Source organism: Bos mutus, chromosome 5 (genome assembly GCF_027580195.1).
Source record: "Bos mutus isolate GX-2022 chromosome 5, NWIPB_WYAK_1.1, whole genome shotgun sequence".
Taxonomy (NCBI): domain Eukaryota; kingdom Metazoa; phylum Chordata; class Mammalia; order Artiodactyla; family Bovidae; genus Bos; species Bos mutus.
Genome location: NC_091621.1, coordinates 96,040,672 through 96,062,268, shown reverse-complemented (window position 1 = coordinate 96,062,268; position 21,597 = coordinate 96,040,672). Strand labels below are relative to the sequence as shown.

At 40.0% G+C, this 21,597-nt stretch overlaps 1 pseudogene; it reads right to left on the bottom strand.

The window, feature by feature from the left end:
- Positions 1-219: 219 nt before the first annotated feature.
- The window catches only part of LOC102272900 (large ribosomal subunit protein eL38 pseudogene), a 38,580-nt pseudogene continuing 17,202 nt past the window's right edge, over positions 220-21,597 (bottom strand).

The following is a 21,597-nucleotide window of genomic DNA, read 5'->3' as shown; positions in this document are numbered from 1 at the left end:
AAAAAACATAAAATGGAAGCAATATTATAACAAATTCAATAAAGATGTTTTGAAAATAGTCCACATAAAAAAATCTCTTTTTAAAAAACTAAATAGTAGTAATTATTTCTAAGAAAAAGAGGGCAATGAGAAATTCATGAAGCCTATTGCCAGCTGCTTTTTTTTTTTTTTTTAAGAATAAAAAAACACTTAAATATAGTTCAGATTAGTATGCCTGGTTCATTTCAGCTTCTTCACTGCCAAACCTGGGGAAGGGACAGCTTTCTAGTTTCTCTGCCTTCTCTTGGTCTGTGACGATTAAGGTTTAGATGTATCTGCTATCTCAAGCTTTAAACTCTGGATTGTCCATGATTCTCTTCATCTTGACAGATTTGGCATTCTTTCACCTGGTTGTGAGCACAAAGTCCTTGATTTCCTCAGTTTCATTGGGCAAACAGGAGAGTGCTCAGGCCAACCAATCCCAGAGTGGGAGGAAGCAAGAAAAAAGGGGAAAAGCTACTGTAGCTATTTTGATGTTTTAACTCCAAGAGCCAGGTTGGGGGTTGAAATACATTCATTTTTCAAGAACTCTGTACTCAGCACCTAGTGACATGTGTGGCACTATACTAGGTGCTGGTATTTATTTGTTTCATAATTGCATTTTAAGAAATATAAAATGATGGACTGAAAACCTCTTTAAAGAGTAAGATCATAAATTAAAGGTGAGGAAATGTCTCTGAAAATAGAACAAAAAGACAAAGTAATGAAAATTAGGAAAACAAATAGAAGAAAATTAGAAAATCAGCTCAAGAGACAGAACATCTGAATGATAAGCATTCCGTGGAGAGAGAAAAAGCAAAGTAGAGAGGAGGCAGTTATTGGAGAATAAATTTTAAAAAATTTCTCAGAATTGAGTGTCTGATTGGTAGGGCCCGCTGAATACACTAGGCCACTTCACTTAGAAATTTCAGGACCCTGGGATAAAAAGAGGATCAGAAAAGCTTTCAGGTTTAAAACAATACCACCTGTAAAGGACTCAAAATCATCATGGCACTGGGTACTCAACAGCAGCACCGAAAACTGGAAGACAGTAGAACATTGTCTTCAATATTTGGAGAGAAAAAATCATCAGCCTGGAATTAAAAAGTAGGCACTCCATTGCTGCCCTGCAAATAGACTCATCAGGCCCATTTTGCTAGATTCTATATATATGCATTGAGATATTTGTTTTTCTCTTTCTGACTTACTTCACTCGGTATAACAGGCTCTTGGTTTATCCACCTCATTAGGACTGACTCAAATTTATTCTTTTTATGGCTGAGTAGTATTCCATTGCATATATGTACCACAACTTCTTTATCCATTCATCTGTTGATGGACATCTAGGTTTCTTCCACACCCTAGCTGTTGTAAATAGTATTACCATGAATATTGGGGTACATGTGTCTCTTTCAATTATGGTTTTCTCAGGATATATGCCCAGCAGTGGGATTGTTGGTAATATGGCAGTTTTATTCCTAATTTTTAAAAGAATCTCCATACTGTTCTTCATAGCAGCTCAAGGAGCTCAAGTCAGGGGCTCTGTGACAACCTAGAGGGGTGGGAGTTGGGAGGGAGGTTCATGAGGGAGGGGACATTTGTATACCTATGGCTGATTAATGTAGTATGGCAAAAACAACACAATATTGTAAACCAATTATCCTCCAATTAAAAACTATACCTGTGGTGGATTCATTTTGATATTTGGCAAAATTAAAACAATTATGTAAAGTTTAAAAATAAAATAAAATTAAAAAAAAAAAGTAGGCACTCTTATCAATCACATGTGAGGATAGAGTAAGTTTTAATCTCTAGTAGTTGAGTTACAGGAAATTAATTGAAGAAAATGGCTAAGATCCAGAAAATAGGAAATCGATAACAAAAAAAGAGGCAAAGGGAATTCCCAGGTGACTGTGAAGATAAACCTCTGATATCAGCACCTGAGAGCCTGCAGCCCAGACTGAAGCAGCTTAGAAAGCTTTAAGAAAAGTGTCTTCAGGAAAACAAACTCTGAAGTACCCGAGGTGTTGGCATGTACTAAGATAGAGGCAACTGGATGAAAGTTCAGGGATGCTATCAGTTCAGTTCAGTTCAGTCACTCAGTCGTGTCCGACACTTTGCAACCCCATGAATCGCAGCACGCCAGGCCTCCTTGTCCATTACCAACTCCCGGAGTTCACTCAGACTCACATCCATTGAGTCGGTGATGCCATCCAGCCATCTCATCCTCTGTCACCCTTTTCCTCCTGCCCCCAATCCCTCCCAGCATCAGAGTCTTTTCCAATGAGTCAACTCTTCACATGAGGTGGTCAAAGTACTGGAGTTTCAGCTTTAGCATCATTCCTTCCAAAGAAATCCCAGGGCTGATCTCCTTTAGAATGGACTGGTTGGATCTCCTTGCAGTCCAAGGGACTCTCAAGAGTCTTCTCCAACACCACAGTTCAAAAGCATCAATTCTTCAGCACTCAGCTTTCTTCACAGTCCAACTCTCACATCCATACATGACCACTGGAAAAACCATAGCCTTGACTAAATGGACCTTTGTGGGCAAAGTAATGTCTCTGCTTTTTAATATGCTGTCTAGCTTGGTCATAACTTTCCTTCCAAGGAGTAAGCATCTTTTAATTTCATGGCTGCAATCACCATCTGCAGTGATTCTGGAGCCCCAAAAATGAAGTCTGACACTGTTTCATGATGATTGAAAATTAAATGAGGCCACCAGAGAAAGAGTAAAACATAAATTTCTTTTGTTTTCCTAGTTTTCTAGGTAAATACAAATATTAGGCAGTTTTAAATTCCAGAGCAAGCACACATATGTACAAGTGTGTATATAGTGCACTACATGTAATTAGTTCACTGCAACTGTGCTTGGCACACAGGAAGTACTTAGTAAGTTGTAGTTACGTATGCTATGTTGAGTGGTATAAGAGAGAAATGTATAAAGTTTCAATATTTTTTAAAAAAATATTTATTTATTTGGCTGTGCTGGGTCTTTCTTGTGGCATGTGGAATCCTTAGTCATGGCATGCAAACTCTTAGTTGTGGCATGTGGAATCTAGCTGCCTGAACAGGGATTGAACCTGGGCCCCTGCTTTGCAAGTGGTGAGTCTTAGCCCCTGGACCGTGAGGGAAGTTCCTAAAGTCGCACTATTGAAAACAGAACTTAACTCTGTCAAAAAGATATAGGAATGCTTTTTTAGTAGTAGAAAACCCAGTTGGCTGAATAGAGTTTGACAGATGACAAGTGAGAAGGAAATTTTCCAGGTGGAGAAAGTTATAAGCTGGAACACAGAAGTTTGGAAATTCATCGTGTGTTAAGCAAAGAAAATGTGTGCCAAAGATAACAAACACCCTCTTCCAACAACACAAGAGAAGACTCTATACATGGACATCACCACATGGCCAACACCAAAATCAGATTGATTATATTCTTTGCAGCCAAAGATGGAGAAGCTGTACACAGTCAGCAAAAACAAGACCAGGAGCTGACTGTGGCTCAGACCATGAACACCTTATTGCCAAATTCACACTTAAATTGAAGAAAGTAGGGAAAACCACTAGACCATTCAGGTATGACCTAAATCAAATCCCTTATGATTATACAGTGGAAGTGAGAAATAGATTTAAGGGCCTAGATCTGATAGATAGAGTGCCTGATGAACTATGGAATGAGGTTCGTGACATTGTACAGGAGACAGGGATCAAGACCATCCCCATGGAAAAGAAATGCAAAAAAGCAAAATGGCTGTCTTGGGAGGCCTTACAAATAGCTGTGAAAAGAAGAGAAGCAAAAAGCAAAGGAGAAAAGGAAAGATATAAACATCTGAATACAGAGTTCCAAAGAATAGCAAGGAGAGATAAGAAAGCCTTCCTCAGCGATCAATGCAAAGAAATAGAGGAAAACAACAGAATGGGAAAGACTAGGGATCTCTTCAAGAAAATCAGAGATACCAAAGGAACATTTCATGCAAAGATGAGCTTGATAAAGGACAGAAATGGTATGGACCTAACAGAAGCAGAAGATATTAAGAAGAGATGGCAAGAATACACAGAAGAACTGTACAAAAAAGATCTTCACAACCCAGATAATCACGATGGTGTGATCACTGACCTAGAGCCAGACATCCTGGAATGTGAAGTCAAGTGGGCCTTAGAAAGCATCACTACGAACAGAGCTAGTGGAGGTGATGGAATTCCAGTGGAGCTATTCCAAATCCTGAAAGATGATGCTGTGAAAGTGCTGCACTCAATATGCCAGCAAATTTGGAAAACTCAGCAGTGGCCACAGGGCTGGAAAAGGTCAGTTTTCATTCCAATCCCAAAGAAAGGCAATGCCAAAGAATGCTCAAACTACCACACAATTGCACTCATCTCACATGCTAGTAAAGTAATGCTCAAAATTCTCCAAGCCAGGCTTCAGCAATACGTGAACCGTGAACTTCCTGATGTTCAAGCTGGTTTTAGAAAAGGCAGAGGAACCAGAGATCAAATTGCCAACATCTGCTGGATCATGGAAAAAGCAAGAGAGTTCCAGGAAAGCATCATTTCTGCTTTATTGACTATGCCAAAGCCTTTGACTGTGTGGATCACAATAAACTGTGGAAAATTCTGAGAGAGATGGGAATACCAGACCACCTGATCTGCCTCTTGAGAAATTTGTATGCAGGTCAGGAAGCAACAGTTAGAACTGGACACAGAACAACAGACTGGTTCCAAATAGAAAAAGGAGTTTGTCAAGGCTGTATATTGTCACCCTGTTTATTTAACTCATATGCAGAGTACATCATGAGAAACGCTGGACTGGAAGAAACACAAGCTGGAATCAAGATTGCTGGGAGAAATATCAATAACCTCAGATATGCAGATGACACCACCCTTATGGCAGAAAGTGAAGAGGAACTCAAAAGCCTCTTGATGAAAGTGAAAGTGGAGAGTGAAAAAGTGGGCTTAAAGCTCAACCTTCAGAAAACGAAGATCATGGCATCCCGTCCCATCACTTCATGGGAAATAGATGGGGAAACAGTGGAAACAGTGTCAGACTTTATTTTTCTGGGCTCCAAAATCACCGCAGATGGTGACTGCAGCCATGAAATTAAAAGACGCTTGCTCCTTGGAAGGAAAGTTATGACCAACCTAGATAGCATATTCAAAAGCAGAGACACTACTTTGCCAACAAAAGTTCATCTAGTCAAGGCTATGGTTTTTCCTGTGGTCATGTATGGATGTGAGAGTTGGACTGTGAAGAAGGCTGAGTGCCGAAGAATTGATGCTTTTGAACTGTGGTGTTGGAGAAGACTCTTGAGAGTCCCTTGGACTGCAAGGAGATCCAACCAGTCCATTCTAAAGGAGATCAGCCCTGGGATTTCTTTGGAAGGAATGATGCTAAAGCTGAAACTCCAGTACTTTGGCCACCTCATGTGAAGAGTTGACTCATTGGAAAAGACTCTGATGCTGGGAGGGATTGGGGGCAGGAGGAGAAGGGGACGACAGAGGATGAGATGGCTGGATGGCATCACCGACTTGATGGACGTGAGTCTGAGTGAACTCCGGGAGTTGGTGATGGACAGGGAGGCCTGGCGTGCTGCGATTCATGGAGTCGCAAAGAGTCAGACACGACTGAGCAACTGATCTGATCTGATCTGAGCTGACTTTCAACCCTAAAGGCTATAGGCAAACCATTATGAACATTTAAAAACTCAGAGAATATTGTTGCCACGAACTCTTCCTTAGGAATATACTAGAAAATTAGCCTGAGATCATCAAAGACTAAAGAGACCTTGTTTGATGTTAAAGACTACAGCATTGATCACTAATAGCTGTACATCACTCAAAGAGAGGTAATCAGATATTACATACTTTCTAAGAAAAGGGCACAGACTTGTGAAGCGACTGTGTCATGACAATTGAACCTGAGTCTAACCATAAAGGAAATCTAAGAGAGGTGGAGACTATTTGAGAGAAAATTTGGAAGCACTTAGATGCTTGATTCCATACGGAGAATGAGGGAATGGTGAGAGTCTTCTAGTGTTGGTCAGGAGGGAGAAGGGACCAAGGAGGGAACCTTCTAGTGTTGGTCACCTTCTAGTATTTAATCCAACAGTCATTATTAGTGATACTTTCTGGTGTCTCCTATGATCTCTGAATCACACGATTTTATTTGGCCTTAGCAGGTGCAGAAGACTGAATTAATCATACAGCCCAATCCTAGTACATTATCTAGACTCCATCAGTAGTCTGAGCAAGGTCCTTCTCTTGTTTCATTTACGCCCTCTTACCCTTATTCCCACTTGTATCTCCTTCCTCTCCTATATGAAAGAATTCTAATCTATTTAACTTTAATGTGGTTCTATCTTTTTGTATTGTTCTTACAAAATGTGTATTTTTATTTATAAAAATGTGCATCTTATACATCCAAGTCTTGGGTGCTATGCTTTCAGTCCAACCGTATTTCAGTGTGTATATCTGATCTGTTGCTTCTAATTGCTGCACAGTGCTCCACGTGTGCATCTACCATATTTTACTAATCAATCCTCCCAGTGATGGGCATCCAAATTATCCCCCACTCACTGTGCCACGAATACAGTTACAATGAACAACTTTGCATATGCCCTTTTCTGGACCTGAGATCATTTTATCACTGGATGAAGCTTAAATATTGCCCAATGCTCATTCAGTGATAACAAGTGTTTATGGAATGTTGCTGGGCACTGTTTTTAGGTTCCAGACATACAAGATAGACAAGATCCTCGGTCTTGAATAGCTCCAGTATTCCTGCCTGGAGAATCCAATGGACTGAGGAGTCTGGTGGGCTAAAGTCCACAGGGTCACAAAGAGTCAGGCATGACTGAGCTACTAACACAACAACAAAGTAAGGAAACTAAATAAATTTTTATTGGTAGTAAAAAGCTTTATGCAGAAAACTAAAACTGTATAATGTGCTAATGTCAGGGTTGCTACTTAGTTAGGTAGATAAGAATGAACACTACAGTTGAGACCTGAATGGCAAGATAAAGTCGACTAAGTGAAGAGTTGGGTTAGGAACCTCCTAAACAGACAGCATGGCAAGTGTAAGGGCCCTTAGAAGGGAATAACCTTGACATATGGGGACACCAGCAAAAAGGCTCAGTGTAGGTAGATTATAGAGGATGAAGAGGAGTGTGGTGGAAGACAAGAATTACCTATTGTTGCATTAACAATACTACTGCATATTTATCAGCTTAAAATGACACAGTTTCTGTGAATCAGAAATCCAGGCACAGCTTTGCTGGGTCTTCTGAGCAAGGTGAGGGCTGGGTTCTCATCTGAGGCTCATCTGAGGACTGACTTCCAAGTTCATGAAGTTGTTGACAGAACTCAGTTCCTTTTAGGCTGTTGGACAAAGGCCTTCATTTCTTGCTGGTGTCAGCTGGAGGCTGCCTTCAGTTCCTTGTCATGTGAGCTTTTCCTACATGGCTGCTTGCTTCCTCAAAGCTAGCAAGGGAGAGAGAGTCTCCTTGTGAGATGGGTTACAATCTTATGAAATGTTATTGGTGTAGGAGCACTCCATCACCTTTGCTGCATTTTATTGAGTAAAAACACGTCCAGGCCCCATCTATTAAACGGGGGAAGATTACACAAGGTGTGAATACCAGAGGAAGGGGTCATGGGGGGCCACCTCAGACTCTGCCAGCCACAACAAAGTAAGACAGGTTTGGCGGGGGGAGGTTAATATCAAGAGGGTCGTTATAAGTATGGATATTTTTTCTAAGTGGGGTGGAAAACCATTAGGAGCTTTGAACAGGGGATTGCATCAAATTTAAATTCTTACATATACCTCTGCTTTGGTATCTTGGATAAATTGTAGTGGGGCCAGCAGAGAAACAAGAAAGCCAGAGGAAGCTGTTACTAAACTCTAGATAGGAAATTAGTGGTCTGGCTTAGGTGATAGAACATATAGAAAGAAGTAGGTAGATTGAGATATACATTGGAGGCAGAGTTAACAGTACTTGCTGTTAATTTATTATATGATTGTTCACAGATAAGTAAGTTTGCCCAAGTTAACAAGCACTGTCATTAAAAGAGCCAGAATTAGGCCTGTGCCTGCACAGCTCTTAGTTCTTAGTTCTGCTATGCCATTGTAGATGTCATGATGCACGCAGTGCATGCTTTCTCTATAACTCCCATTGCCCATCCTCTATCTCTCACCATCAAATATTGCTTTTGACAAACAAACCAACAAAGCACAGTTTGCTATGAAGAAAAGGTGGTCTTCCTGCATCTCTAGAAGGTATTTTTGAAATTGGTAGCGTTAATATTGCAAGTGGTAGATAGGAATAGCAAAAGCAATGGTCTCAGAGGGTGGAATATCCCTACTCCAGTATTGCAATTTGTTTTTGTTGTTCAGTAGCTCAGTAGTTTCCGATTCTGTGACCCCATGAACTGCAGCATGCCAGGCTTCCCTGTCCTTATCTCCTGGAGTTTGCTCAAACACATGTCCATTGAATTGGTGATGCCATCCAACCATTTCATCCTCTGTTGTCCCTTTCTCCTCCTGCCTTCAATGTTTCCCAGCAGTAGGGTCTTTCCCAATGAGTCGGCTCTTTGCATCAGGTGGTCAAAGTATTGGAGCATCAGTTTTAGGATCAGTCATCTCCTTTAAAGCTTTAATTAAAGATGCATGGTTTCAAAGAAGTTAGTTTCCAAGAGACTGAAAAAATATCAACATTGCGATGAGTCTGAAACAGATATAGGGACATTCAGACCAAATAACAAGAAGCAGCTCCATTATTTGGAGGGGGATGTAGAGCTTTCTCAACCAAATTTTGCCTGATTTTAATTCCAGACAAAAAGAATCCAAAGAAAATACTTTTAGTTGGGCAGCTGGGAGGGAACACTGGAAAGGGAAGTAGAGAAATGACAGAAAAAGAGCGGAAAGTAATGAAAGGTGCACTATTAAACTAGTTATCACGTGGAAAAACTCTGAGAGATAATGCAACATACCAGTCTCAGGATTGTCCTACCCAAGGGAAGAAGGACCTGAAAAGTCATGGGTGAAAACTGCCCCTTGTGTGTGCATGGGGGGTGTGACTGAAAAATATAGCCTGCCATATTAGTAACAAAATTTGCAGCCATCAAACCATCACATTACAGCCACTCCAAGCCTTGAGGGAACTTAGGATAGAAACAGGATGTCCACATCTCTACAAATGACCCAATTTCATTCCTTTTTATGGCTGAGTAATATTCCACTGTATATATGTACCACATCTTCTTTATCTATTCCTCTGTTGATGGACATTTAGGTTTCTTCCATGTTTTGGTTATTGTAAACAGTGCTGCAATGAACATTGGGGATACATGTACCTTTTGGAATTATGGTTTTCTCCAGATATATGCCCAGAAGTGGGATTGTTAGGCCATATGGTAGTTTTATTTTTAATCTTTTAAGGAACCTCCATACTGTTCTTCATAGTGGTTGTACCAATTTACACTCACACCAACAATGCAAGAGGGCTCCCTTTCTCCACAACCTCCCCAGCATTTATTGTTCATAGATTTTTAAAAGATGGCCATTCTGACAGGTGTGAGGTGATACCTCATTATAGATTTGATTTGCATTTATCTAATAATTAGTGATGCTGAGCATTTTTCATGTGTTTTTTGGCCATCTCTATGTCTTTGTAGAGACATGGATGGACCTAGAGACTGTCATACCAAGTGAAGTAAATCAGAAAGAGAAAAATAAATATCATATATTAACACAAATATGTGGAACCTGGAAATGGTATAGATGATATTATTTGCAAAACAGAAATAGAGACACAGAGACATAGAGAAAAGCACTAAATTCCCTAACTTGAGAGATCTGGTTTTCTTTAATTAATAATAATTTTTGATGTTCCAACTACCTGGTCTTTCTTACAAAAACTCATGTATCCTGTGTGTGTGTGTTCAGTTGTGTCTGACTTTTCGCAATCCTATAGATTGTAGACCGCCAGACTCCTCTGTCCATGGAATTTTCCAGGCAAGAATACTGGAGTGGGTTACCGTTTTCTCCTCCAGGGGATCTTCCTGACCCAGGGATTGAACCTGCATCTCCTGTGTCTCTTGCATTGTAGGGATATTCTTTACCGCTGAGCCATGGGATCCTGGCTTCTTCCTTACTTCTTTGGAGCAGTATCTCAGAGTGATCTGAGATGCTGTGTCCCAGGCTTGAAGTCCTCAGTTTTGTCTGATGAATAAAAACTCTCTGGGAAAGATTGAGGGCAGGAGAAGGAGCGGGGAACAGAGGATTAGATGGTTGGGTGGTATCACCGACTCAATGGAGATGAGTTCGAACAAACTCCGGGAGATAATGAAGGACAGGGAAGCCTGGGATGCTGCAGTCCATGGGATCACAAACAGTGCAACATGACTGAGCAACTGAACAAAGAACAAGAGTTAATTAACAGTGTCGTGTTAGTTTCAGTAGCACAACAAAGTTTCAGTCATACATACACATGAATCTATTCTTTTTCAACTTCTTTTCCCAATTAGATTGTTACATAATATTAAGCAGAGTTCCCTGTACTATACACTAGGTCCTTATTGGTTATCTAAGGCACCCCACTCTAGTACTCTTGCCTGGAAAATCCCACGGATGGATTCCATGGTAGGCTGCAGTCCATGGGGTCACTAAGAGTTGGACATGACCGAGGGACTTCACTTTCACTTTCACTTTTCACTTTCATGCATTGGAGAAGGAAATGGCAACCCACTCCAGTGCTCTTACCTGGAGAATCCCAGGGATGGGGGAGCCTGGTGGGCTGCTGTCTATGGGGTTGCACAGAGTCGGACAAGACTGAAGCGACTTAGCCACAGAAGAATAAAAGACCTAGGAATGACTGAATTACACTGCCGGTCACCAAAACAGTTTCATATGCAATAAAACGTAAGTTCATATCCTCCAGAGAAATCTACATGATTAGGGGAGTTCTTCGTCTTCTAAATGTCCAGTGGTTTCTGCCACTAGAGTATATAAATTTCCACTTATGACAACCTAAATCTAGAACCCTTAAAACACAAAACAAAATAGAACACCTTTATTAGGATATAACTCACATGCCATTTGTATTAGTTTCCCGGCACTGCCATAACAAATTACTAGACCACAATCTAGGTGGCTTAGGACAACATTTATTCTGTCATGATTCTGGAAACTACAAGTCCAAAATCAAAATCAAGGTGTTGGCAAGGCCAGTGAGTGAGTGCCTGCTCAGTCATGTCCAACTCTATGACCCCAAGGACTTAAAGCCCTCCAGGCTCCTCTGTGCATGGAATCTTCCAGGCAAGAATACTGGAGAAGGCTGCCATTTCCTCCTCCAGGAGATCTTCCCAACCTAGGGATCGAACCTGCGTCTCCTGCATTGCAGTTGGATTCTTGACCGCTGAGCTACCTGGGAAAGCCTCTCAGCAAAGCCATGGTCCCTCCAAAAGCTCCGAGAAAAATCCTTTGTCCCCTCCTAGTTTCTGTTGGTTGTCAGCAGTCCTTGCTGTTCTTTGATTTATAGCTCTGTGGTTTCAGTCAATGTCTGTTCTCACATGGCATTCTTTCTTTTTTCAGTTATATGTATATATCTACATACTTTTCAGATTATTTTCCATTATAGATTATTACAAGATATTGAATATAACGCCCTGCAAAAAGTAAATCCTTTTTGCTTATCTATTTTATGTGTAGTAGTTTGTATCTATTAATCCCGTACTTCTAATTTATCCCTCCCCGACTCTCTTCCCCTTTGGTAACCCCAACTTTGTTTCCTATGCCTGTGAGTCTGTTTCTGTTTTGCAAATTAGTTCATTTGTATTATTTTTTAAAGATTCCACATATAGTGGATAAGCATATAAGTGACAGCATATGATATTTGTCTTTCTTTTTCTTACTTCACTAACTATAATATTCTCTAGATCCAAGGCAACATTTATTTCTTTTTTTTTATTTTATTTTTAAACTTCACATAATTGTATTAGTTTTGCCAAATATCAAAATGAATCCGCCACAGGTATACATGTGTTCCCCATCCTGAACCCTCCTCCCTCCTCCCTCCCCATACCATCCCTCTGGGTCGTCCCAGTGCACTAGCCCCAAGCATCCAGTATTGTGTATCGAACCTGGACTGGCAACTCGTTTCATACATGATATTTTACATGTTTCAATGTCATTCTCCCAAATCTTCCCACCCTCTCCCTCTCCCACAGAGTCCATAAGACTGTTCTATACATCAGTGTCTCTTTCGCTGTCTCGTACACCGGGTTATTGTTACCATCTTTCTAAATTCCATATATATGCGTTAGTATACTGTATTTATGTTTTTCCTTCTGGCTTACTTCACTCTGTATAATAGGCTCCGGTTTCATCCACCTCATTAGAACTGATTCAGATGTATTCTTTTTAATGGCTGAGTAATACTCCATTGTGTATATGTACCACTGCTTTCTTATCCATTCATCTGCTGATGGACATCTAGGTTGCTTCCATGTCCTGGCTATTATAAACAGTGTTGCGAAGAACATTGGGGTACACGTGTCTCTTTCCCTTCTGGTTTCCTCAGTGTGTATGCCCAGCAGTGGGATTGCTGGATCATAAGGCAGTTCTATTTCCAGTTTTTTAAGGACTCTCCACACTGTTCTCCATAGTGGCTGTACTAGTTTGCATTCCCACCAACAGTGTAAGAGGGTTCCCTTTTCTCCACACCCTCTCCAGCACTTATTATTTGTAGACTTTTGGATCGCAGCCATTCTGGCTGGTGTGAAATGGTACCTCATAGTGGTTTTGATTTGCATTTCTCTGATAATGAGTGATGTTGAGCATCTTTTCATGTGTTTGTTAGCCATCTGTATGTCTTCTTTGGAGAAATGTCTATTTAGTTCTTTGGCCCATTTTTTGATTGGGTCGTTTATTTTTCTGGAGTTGAGCTGTAGGAATTGCTTGTATATTTTTGAGATTAGTTGTTTGTCAATTGCTTCATTTGCTATTATTTTCTCCCATTCTGAAGGCTGTCTTTTCACCTTGCTAATAGTTTCCTTTGATGTGCAGAAGCTTTTAAGGTTAATTAGGTCCCATTTGTTTATTTTTGATTTTATTTCCAATATTCTGGGAGGTGGGTCATAGAGGATCCTGCTGTGATGTATGTCAGAGAGTGTTTTGCCTATGTTCTCCTCTAGGAGTTTTATAGTTTCTGGTCTTACGTTTAGATCTTTAATCCATTTTGAGTTTATTTTGGTGTATGGTGTTAGAAAGTGGTCTAGTTTCATTCTTTTACAAGTGCTTGACCAGATTTCCCAGCACCACTTGTTAAAGAGATTGTCTTTAATCCATTGTATATTCTTGTCTCCTTTGTCAAAGATAAGGTGTCCATATGTGCGTGGATTTATCTCTGGGCATTTTGTTCCATTGATCAATATTTCTGTCTTTGTGCCAGTACCATACTGTCTTGATAACTGTGGCTTTGTAGTAGAGCCTGAAGTCAGGTAGGTTGATTCCTCCAGTTCCATTCTTCTTTCTCAAGATAGCTTTGGCTATTCGAGGTTTTTTGTATTTCCATACAAATTGTGAAATTATTTGTTCTAGCTCTGTGAAGAATACCGTTGGTAGCTTGATAGGGATTCCATTGAATCTATAAATTGCTTTGGGTAGTATACTCATTTTCACTATATTGATTCTTCCAATCCATGAACATGGTATATTTCTCCATCTATTAGTGTCCTCTTTGATTTCTTTCACCAGTGTTTTATAGTTTTCTATATATAGGTCTTTAGTTTCTTTAGGTAGATATATTCCTAAGTATTTTATTCTTTCCGTTGCAATGGTGAATGGAATTGTTTCCTTCATTTCTCTTTCTGTTTTCTCATTATTAGTGTATAGGAATGCAAGGGATTTCTGTGTGTTGATTTTATATCCTGCAACTTTACTATATTCATTGATTAGTTCTAGTAATTTTCTGGTGGAGTCTTTAGGGTTTTCTATGTAGAGGATCATGTCATCTGCAAACAGTGAGAGTTTTACTTCTTCTTTTTCCAATTTGGATTCCTTTTATTTCTTTTCTGCTCTGATTGCTGTGGCCAAAACTTCCAAAACTATGTTGAATAGTAATGGTGAAAGTGGGCACCCTTGTCTTGTTCCTGACTTTAGAGGAAATGCTTTCAATTTTTCACCATTGAGGATAATGTTTGCTGTGGGTTTGTCATATATAGCTTTTATTATGTTGAGGTATGTTCCTTCTATTCCTGCTTTCTGGAGAGTTTTTATCATAAATGGATGTTGAATTTTGTCAAAGGCTTTCTCTGCATCTATTGAGATAATCATATGGTTTTTATTTTTCAATTTGTTAATGTGGTGTATTACATTGATTGATTTATGGATATTGAAGAATCCTTGCATCCCTGGGATAAAGCCCACTTGATCATGGTGTATGATCTTTTAATGTGTTATTGGATTCTGATTGCTAGAATTTTGTTAAGGATTTTTGCATCTATGTTCATCAGTGATATTGGCCTGTAGTTTTCTTTTTTTGTGGGATCTTTGTCAGGTTTTGGTATTAGGGTGATGGTGGCCTCATAGAATGAGTTTGGAAGTTTACCTTCCTCTGCAATTTTTTGGAAGAGTTTGAGCAGGATAGGTGTCAGCTCTTCTCTAAATTTTTGGTAGAATTCAGCTGTGAAGCCGTCTGGACCTGGGCTTTTGTTTGCTGGAAGATTTTTGATTACAGTTTCAATTTCCATGCTTGTGATGGGTCTGTTAAGATTTTCTATTTCTTCCTGGTCGAGTTTTGGAAAGTTGTACTTTTCTAAGAATTTGTCCATTTCTTCCACGTTGTCCATTTTATTGGCATATAATTGTTGATAGTAGTCTCTTATGATCCTTTGTATTTCTGTGTTGTCTGTTGTGATCTCTCCATTTTCGTTTCTAATTTTGTTGATATGATTTTTCTCCCTTTGTTTCTTGATGAGTCTGGCTAATGGTTTGTCAATTTTATTTATCCTTTCAAAGAACCAGCTTTTGGTTTCGTTGATTTTTGCTATGGTCTCTTTTGTTTCTTTTGCATTTATTTCTGCTCTAATTTTTAAGATTTCTTTCCTTCTACTAACCCTGGGGTTCTTCATTTCTTCCTTTTCTAGTTGCTTTAGGTGTAGAGTTAGGTTATTTATTTGACTTTTTTCTTGTTTCTTGAGGTGTGCCTGTATTGCTATGAACTTTCCCCTTAGGACTGCTTTTACTGTGTCCCACAGGTTTTGGGTTGTTGTGTTTTCATTTTCATTCGTTTCTATGCAAATTTTGATTTCTTCCGTGATTTGTTGGTTATTCAGCAGCGTGTTGTTCAGCCTCCATATGTTGGAATTTTTAATAGTTTTTCTCCTGTAATTGAGATCTAATATTACTGCATTGTGGTCAGAAAAAATGCTTGGAATGATTTCTATTTTTTTGAATTTACCAAGGCTAGCTTTATGGCCCAGGATGTGATCTATCCTGGAGAAGGTTCCATGTGCGCTTGAGAAAAAGGTGAAATTCATTGTTTTGGGATGAAATGTCCTATAGATATCAATTAGGTCTAACTGGTCTATTGTATCGTTTAAAGTTTGTGTTTCCTTGTTAATTTTCTGTTTAGTTGATCTATCCATAGGTGTAAGTGGGGTATTAAAGTCTCCCACTATTATTGTGTTATTGTTAATTTCTCCTTTCATACTTGTTAGCATTTGTCTTATGTACTGTGGTGCTCCCGTGTTGGGTGCATATATATTTATAATTGTTATATCTTCTTCTTGGATTGATCCTTTGATCATTATGTAGTGACCTTCTTTGTCTCTTTTCACAGCCTTTGTTTTAAAGTCTATTTTATCTGATACGAGTATTGCTACTCCTGCTTTCTTTTGGTCCCTATTTGCATGGAAAATCTTTTTCCAGCCCTTCACTTTCAGTCTGTATGTGTCCCCTGTTTTGAGGTGGGTCTCTTGTGGACAACATATGTAGGGGTCTTGTTTTTGTATCCATTCAGCCAGTCTTTGTCTTTTGGTTGGGGCATTCAACCCATTTACGTTTAAGGTAATTACTGATAAGTATGATCCCGTTGCCATTTACTTTATTGTTTTGGGTTCGAGTTTATACACTGTTTTTATGTTTCCTGTCCAGAGAATATCCTTTAGTATTTGTTGGAGAGCTGGTTTGGTGGTGCAGAATTCTCTCGCTTTTGCTTGTCTGAAAAGCTTTTGATTTCTCCTTCATACTTGAATGAGATCCTTGCTGGGTACAATAATCTGGGCTGTAGGTTATTTTCTTTCATCATTTTAAGTATGTCTTGCCATTCCCTCATGGCTTGAAGAGTTTCTATTGAAAGATCAGCTGTTATCCTTATGGGAATTCCCTTGTGTGTTATTTGTTGTTTTTCCCTTGCTGCTTTTAATATTTGTTCTTTGTGTTTGATCTTTGTTAATTTGATTAATATGTGTCTTGGGGTGTTTCTCCTTGGGTTTATCCTGTTTGGGACTCTCTGGGTTTCTTGGACTTGGGTGATTATTTCCTTCCCCATTTTAGGGAAATTTTCCACTATTATCTCCTCAAGTATTTTCTCATGGTCTTTCTTTTTGTCTTCTTCTTCTGGAACCCCTATGATTCGAATGTTGTAGCGTTTAATATTGTCCTGGAGGTCTCTGAGATTGTCCTCATTTCTTTTAATTCGTTTTTCTTTTATCCTCTCTGATTCATTTATTTCTACCATTCTATCTTCTAATTCACTAATCCTATCTTCTGCCTCTGTTATTCTACTATTTGTTGCCTCCAGAGTGTTTTTAATTTCATTTATTGCATTATTCATTATATATTGACTCTTTTTTATTTCTTCTAGGTCCTTGTTAAACCTTTCTTGCATCTTCTCAATCCTTGTCTCCAGGCTATTTATCTGTGATTCCATTTTAATTTCAAGATTTTGGATCAATTTCACTATCATTATTTGGAATTCTTTATCAGGTAGATTCCCTATCTCTTCCTCTTTTGTTTGGTTTGGTGGGCATTTATCCTGTTCCTTTATCTGCTGAGTATTCCTCTGTCTCTTCATCTTGTTTAAATTGCTGAGTTTGGGGTGTCCTTTCTGTATTCTGGCAGTTTGTGGAGTTCTCTTTATTGTGGTGTTTCCTCACTGTGTGTGGGTTTGTACAGGTGGCTTGTCAAGGTTTCCTGGTTAGGGAAGCTTGTGTCGGTGTTCTGGTGGGTGGAGCTGTATTTCTTCTCTCTGGAGTGCAATGAAATGTCCAGTAATGAGTTATGAGATGTCTATAGTTTTGGGGTGACTTTGGGCAGCCTGTATTTTGAAGCTCAGGGCTGTGTTCCTTTGTTGCTGGAGAATTTGCTTGGTATGTCTTGCCCTGGAACTTATTGGCCCTTGTGTGGTGCTTGGTTTCAGTGTCAGTATGGAGGCATTTGATGAGCTCCTGTCAATTAATGTTCCTTGGAGTCAGGAGTTCCTGGAGTCAGGGTTTGGACTTAAGTCTCCTGCTTCCGGTTATCGGTCTTATTTTTACAGTAGTTTCAAAACTTCTCCTTCTATACAGCACCATTGATAAAACATCTACATTAAAGATGAAAAGTTTCTCTACGGCGAGGGTCACTCAGAGAGGTTCACAGGGTTACATGGAGAAGAGAAGAGGGAGGAGGGAGTTAGAGGTGACCCAAATGAGATGAGGTGAATCAATAGTGGAGAGAGTGGGCTAGCCAGTAGTCACTTCCTTATGTGCACTCCACAACTGGACCACTCAGAGATGTTCACGGAGTTATACAGAGAAGAGAAGAAGGAGGAAGGTGACAGAGGTGGCCAGAAGGATAAAAGGGGGGAATGAAAAGGAGGGAGACAGATCCAGCCAGTAATCAGTTCCCTAAGTGTTCTCCACCGTCTGGAACACAGAAATTCACAGAGTTGGGTAGAGTAGAGAGGGGTTAGGGAGGAGACACAGGCGACCTGGTGGAGAAAAAGGAGAGTCCAAAGGGAGAGAGAGCAGTCAAGCCAGTAATCTCGCTCCCTAGTGAAAAATGGGTCCTGAAGATTGGGTTCTTAAAGGTACAAAGTTGGTAACAAATACATAAAAGCAAAAATTAAAAATCTAGAGTAGAGTTTGGGATTTCAAAAATACGATGTTAAAGAAAAGAAGAAGGAAAAGAAAGAGAAAAAACGAACAAACAAAAACAAACAAGGTCACGAAAATTATAAAGAAAGTACAGGTACAAAATTGATAACTAATATCAAAAAGCAAAAATTAAAAATCTAGAGTAGAGTTTGGAATTTCAAAAATACAATGTTAAAAAAAAAAAAGAAGAAGAAAAATAAAGAGAGAAAACAAACAAAAACAAACAATGTCACAAAAATTATAAAGAAAATACAGGTACAAAATTGATGTCATTCAGATATACAATGTTATATAAAAGAAGAAGAGAAAGAAACAGAGAAAAAAAAAAAGTCACAGAAATTATATAAAAAAACTATAGGTATAAAATTGATAACGAATACCAAAAAGCGAAAATAAAAAATCTAGAGTAGAGTTTGGAATTTCAAAAATACAATGATAAAGAAAAGAAGGAAAAAAAAAAAACAAGGTTATAAAATATATATATATATGAAGTTTGCTGAAGAAGAAAAAAATAGGGTCTTTTTTTTTTTTTGCAAAGTAATAGGTTATAAAAGTGAAAATTAAAGGAACAATAGAGGACTTAAAAAATTTTTTTAATTAAAAAAAAAAAGAAAGAAATGATCGTAAAAATAATAAAAATATATCTAGGACTTTCTTGGTTTTGTTGTGGGTGTTGTGGGTTCAGTTCATTTTTGGCTAGTTCCTTGGTCAGACTTATATTTCTCAAGATCTATAGGCCCCTTCCTATGTAGTCCGTAGTAACCACAGGGTTTTGATCTATTGCCTGTAGCTTCCAAGGCGTTTCCCTCTGTTATATCTTCTTCTGTTTGCTAGTCTCTTCAGTATCTGGTTTCCGCCTGACACAAAGGGGACGGTGGAGGACACTTTTTTTTTTTTTTTTTACTTGTTCAGTCGCTGCTGTGGGGAGGGAGGGAGGGATGCTGCAAACAAATAACACTGGCGTGGGCTCGCAGTGCCTCAGCCATCCTGGGTCTGCCCCCGCTCACGGCGCGTGTAGCCTCCCTGTCCACACTGCTTGGACTCTAGGTTGTTCCGCCGGGAACAATCCGAGGCCGGCCCTGGGCTGCATGCACCTTCCAGGTCCAAGCCGCTCAGGTTCAGGCACTCAGGTAGTCCTCAGAGGCGCAGACTCAGTTGGGCCTGCGTTTTGTGCTCTTCCCAGGTCCGAGCAGCTCAGGTGATGAGGTGTTTGGCGAGCGCCAATGCTGCGACTTATCGCCTCCCCGCCACTCGGTTATCTGGGTGTAAAACCGGCGCACCTTCTCAGGCAGATGTTGACTGTCCAGACCCCCAAGAAGTTTTAGTTAGCAAAGAAGCCTGCTTACAGTTTTATAGATAATGTCTCTCTGGGGCTGCGATTGCCCCCTTCCGGCTCTGGCTGCCTGTCACCGGAGGGGGAAGGTCTGCAGCCGGCTATCTCTGTTCAGTCCTTTGTTCCGTGCGCGGGCCTGGCGGTCTTAGGTTAGGGCTGGCTTTTCGCGTGGTAGATATCCCACAGTCTGGTTTGCTAGCCCAAATTATTTCGCTCAGATAGCGCTCAGGGTATTCTGGCCAGATTCTTACTCTCAGCAATGCAGCCCGCGCGGCGCCTCCCTGCCCAGCCCCCGCTTGCTAATGGCGGATGCAGGCGTCTGCGCTGCTTCTCTGCTGGGGGAGTTACCATAGGGCTCACAATCTGCGAGTTTTAATTGTTTATTTATTTTTTCTCCCTGTTATGTTACCCTCTGTGCTTCCAAAGCTCAGCACAGATTCGGCAGTGAGAAGGTTTCCTGGTGTTTGGAAACTTCTCTCTTTTTAAGATTCCCTTCCCAGGACGGAACTCCGTCCCTCCCTCTTTTGTCTCTTTTTTTTTGTTTTTAATATTTTTTCCTACCTCCTTTCGAAGAGTTGGGTTGCTTTTCTGGGTGCCTGATGTCCTCTGCCGGCATTCAGAAGTTGTTCTGTGGATTTTACTCGACGTTTAAATGCTCTTTTGATGAATTTGTGGGGGAGAAAGTGTTCTCCCCGTCCTACTCCTCTGCCATCTTGGCTCCTCCCCATTTGTTTGTTTTCAACATTTATTTCTTAAGCCAGTCATCTTAAGTCAGTTATCTGTTAATGGGCCAATCATTTGTTGATGGGCACTTGGATTGTTCCTGTGTCTTCGTTGCTGTTGTTCAGTTGGTAAGTCATGTCTGACACTGTGACCCCCATGGACACACCAGGCTCCCCTGTCCTTCATTTCTCCCAGAATTTGCTCAGATTCATCTCCATTGAGTCAGTTATGCCATCCAACCGCCTCATCCTTTGTTGTCCCCTTCTTCTCTTGCTCTCAATCTTTCCCAGCATCAGGGTATTTTCTAATGAGTCAGCTCTTCACATCAGGTGGCCAAAGCTTCAGCTTTGGAGCTTCAGCTTCAGCATCAGTCCTTCCAATGAATATTCAGGGTTGATTTCCTTTAGAATTGACTGGTTTGATCTCCTTGCTGTCCAAGGGACTCTTGAGTCTTCTCCAAAAAGGGAACCCTCCTACACTGCTGGTGGGAATGTAAATTGATACAGCCAAGAAGGTAGTATCAGCCATGAAAATCAGTATGGAGATTCCTTAAAAAAACTAGGAATAAAACCACCATATGCTCTAGAAATACCAGTTCTAGGCTCACACCCTGAAGAAATAAAAACTGAAAAAGACACGTACTCCAGTGTTCACTGCAGCACTGTTTACAAAAGCCAAGACATGGAAGCAACCTAGATGTCCATCGACAGATGAATGGATAAAGAAGCTGTGGTGCATATATACAATAGAATACTATTCTGCCATAAAAAGGAATGTATTTTAGTCAGTTCTAATGAGGTAGATGAACCTAGAGCCTATTATACTGAGTGAAGTAAGTCAGAAAGAGAAAAACAAATATCTTATATTAACACATATATATGGAATCTAGAAGGGTGATACTGATGAAATCTGTTCACAGAGCAGCAATGGAGATGCAGACATAGAGAAGAGACTTATAGACAAGGGTAGGAGAGAAGAGCAAGAGGGTGAGATAAATGGAGAGAGTAGCATGGATGCATATACACTAACACATGTAAATAGACAGCCAATGGGAATTTGCTGTATGACTCAGGGAACTCAGACTGGGGCTCTGTAATGATCTAGAAGGGTGGGAATGGGTGGGAGGTGGGAGGGAGATTCAAGAGGGAGGGGACATATGTATACCTATGGTTAATTCGTGTTGTTGTATGACAGAAATCAAACCAATATTGTAAACCAATCATCAATCAATTAAAAATAAATAAATATTTTAAAAAAGAGTTCTCCAGCACCATAGTTTGAAAGCATCAGTTCTTTGGTGCTCAGCCTTCTTTATGGTCCAACACTCACATCCATACATGACTACTGGAAAAACCATAGCTTTGATTATACACATATGGACCTTTGATGGCAAA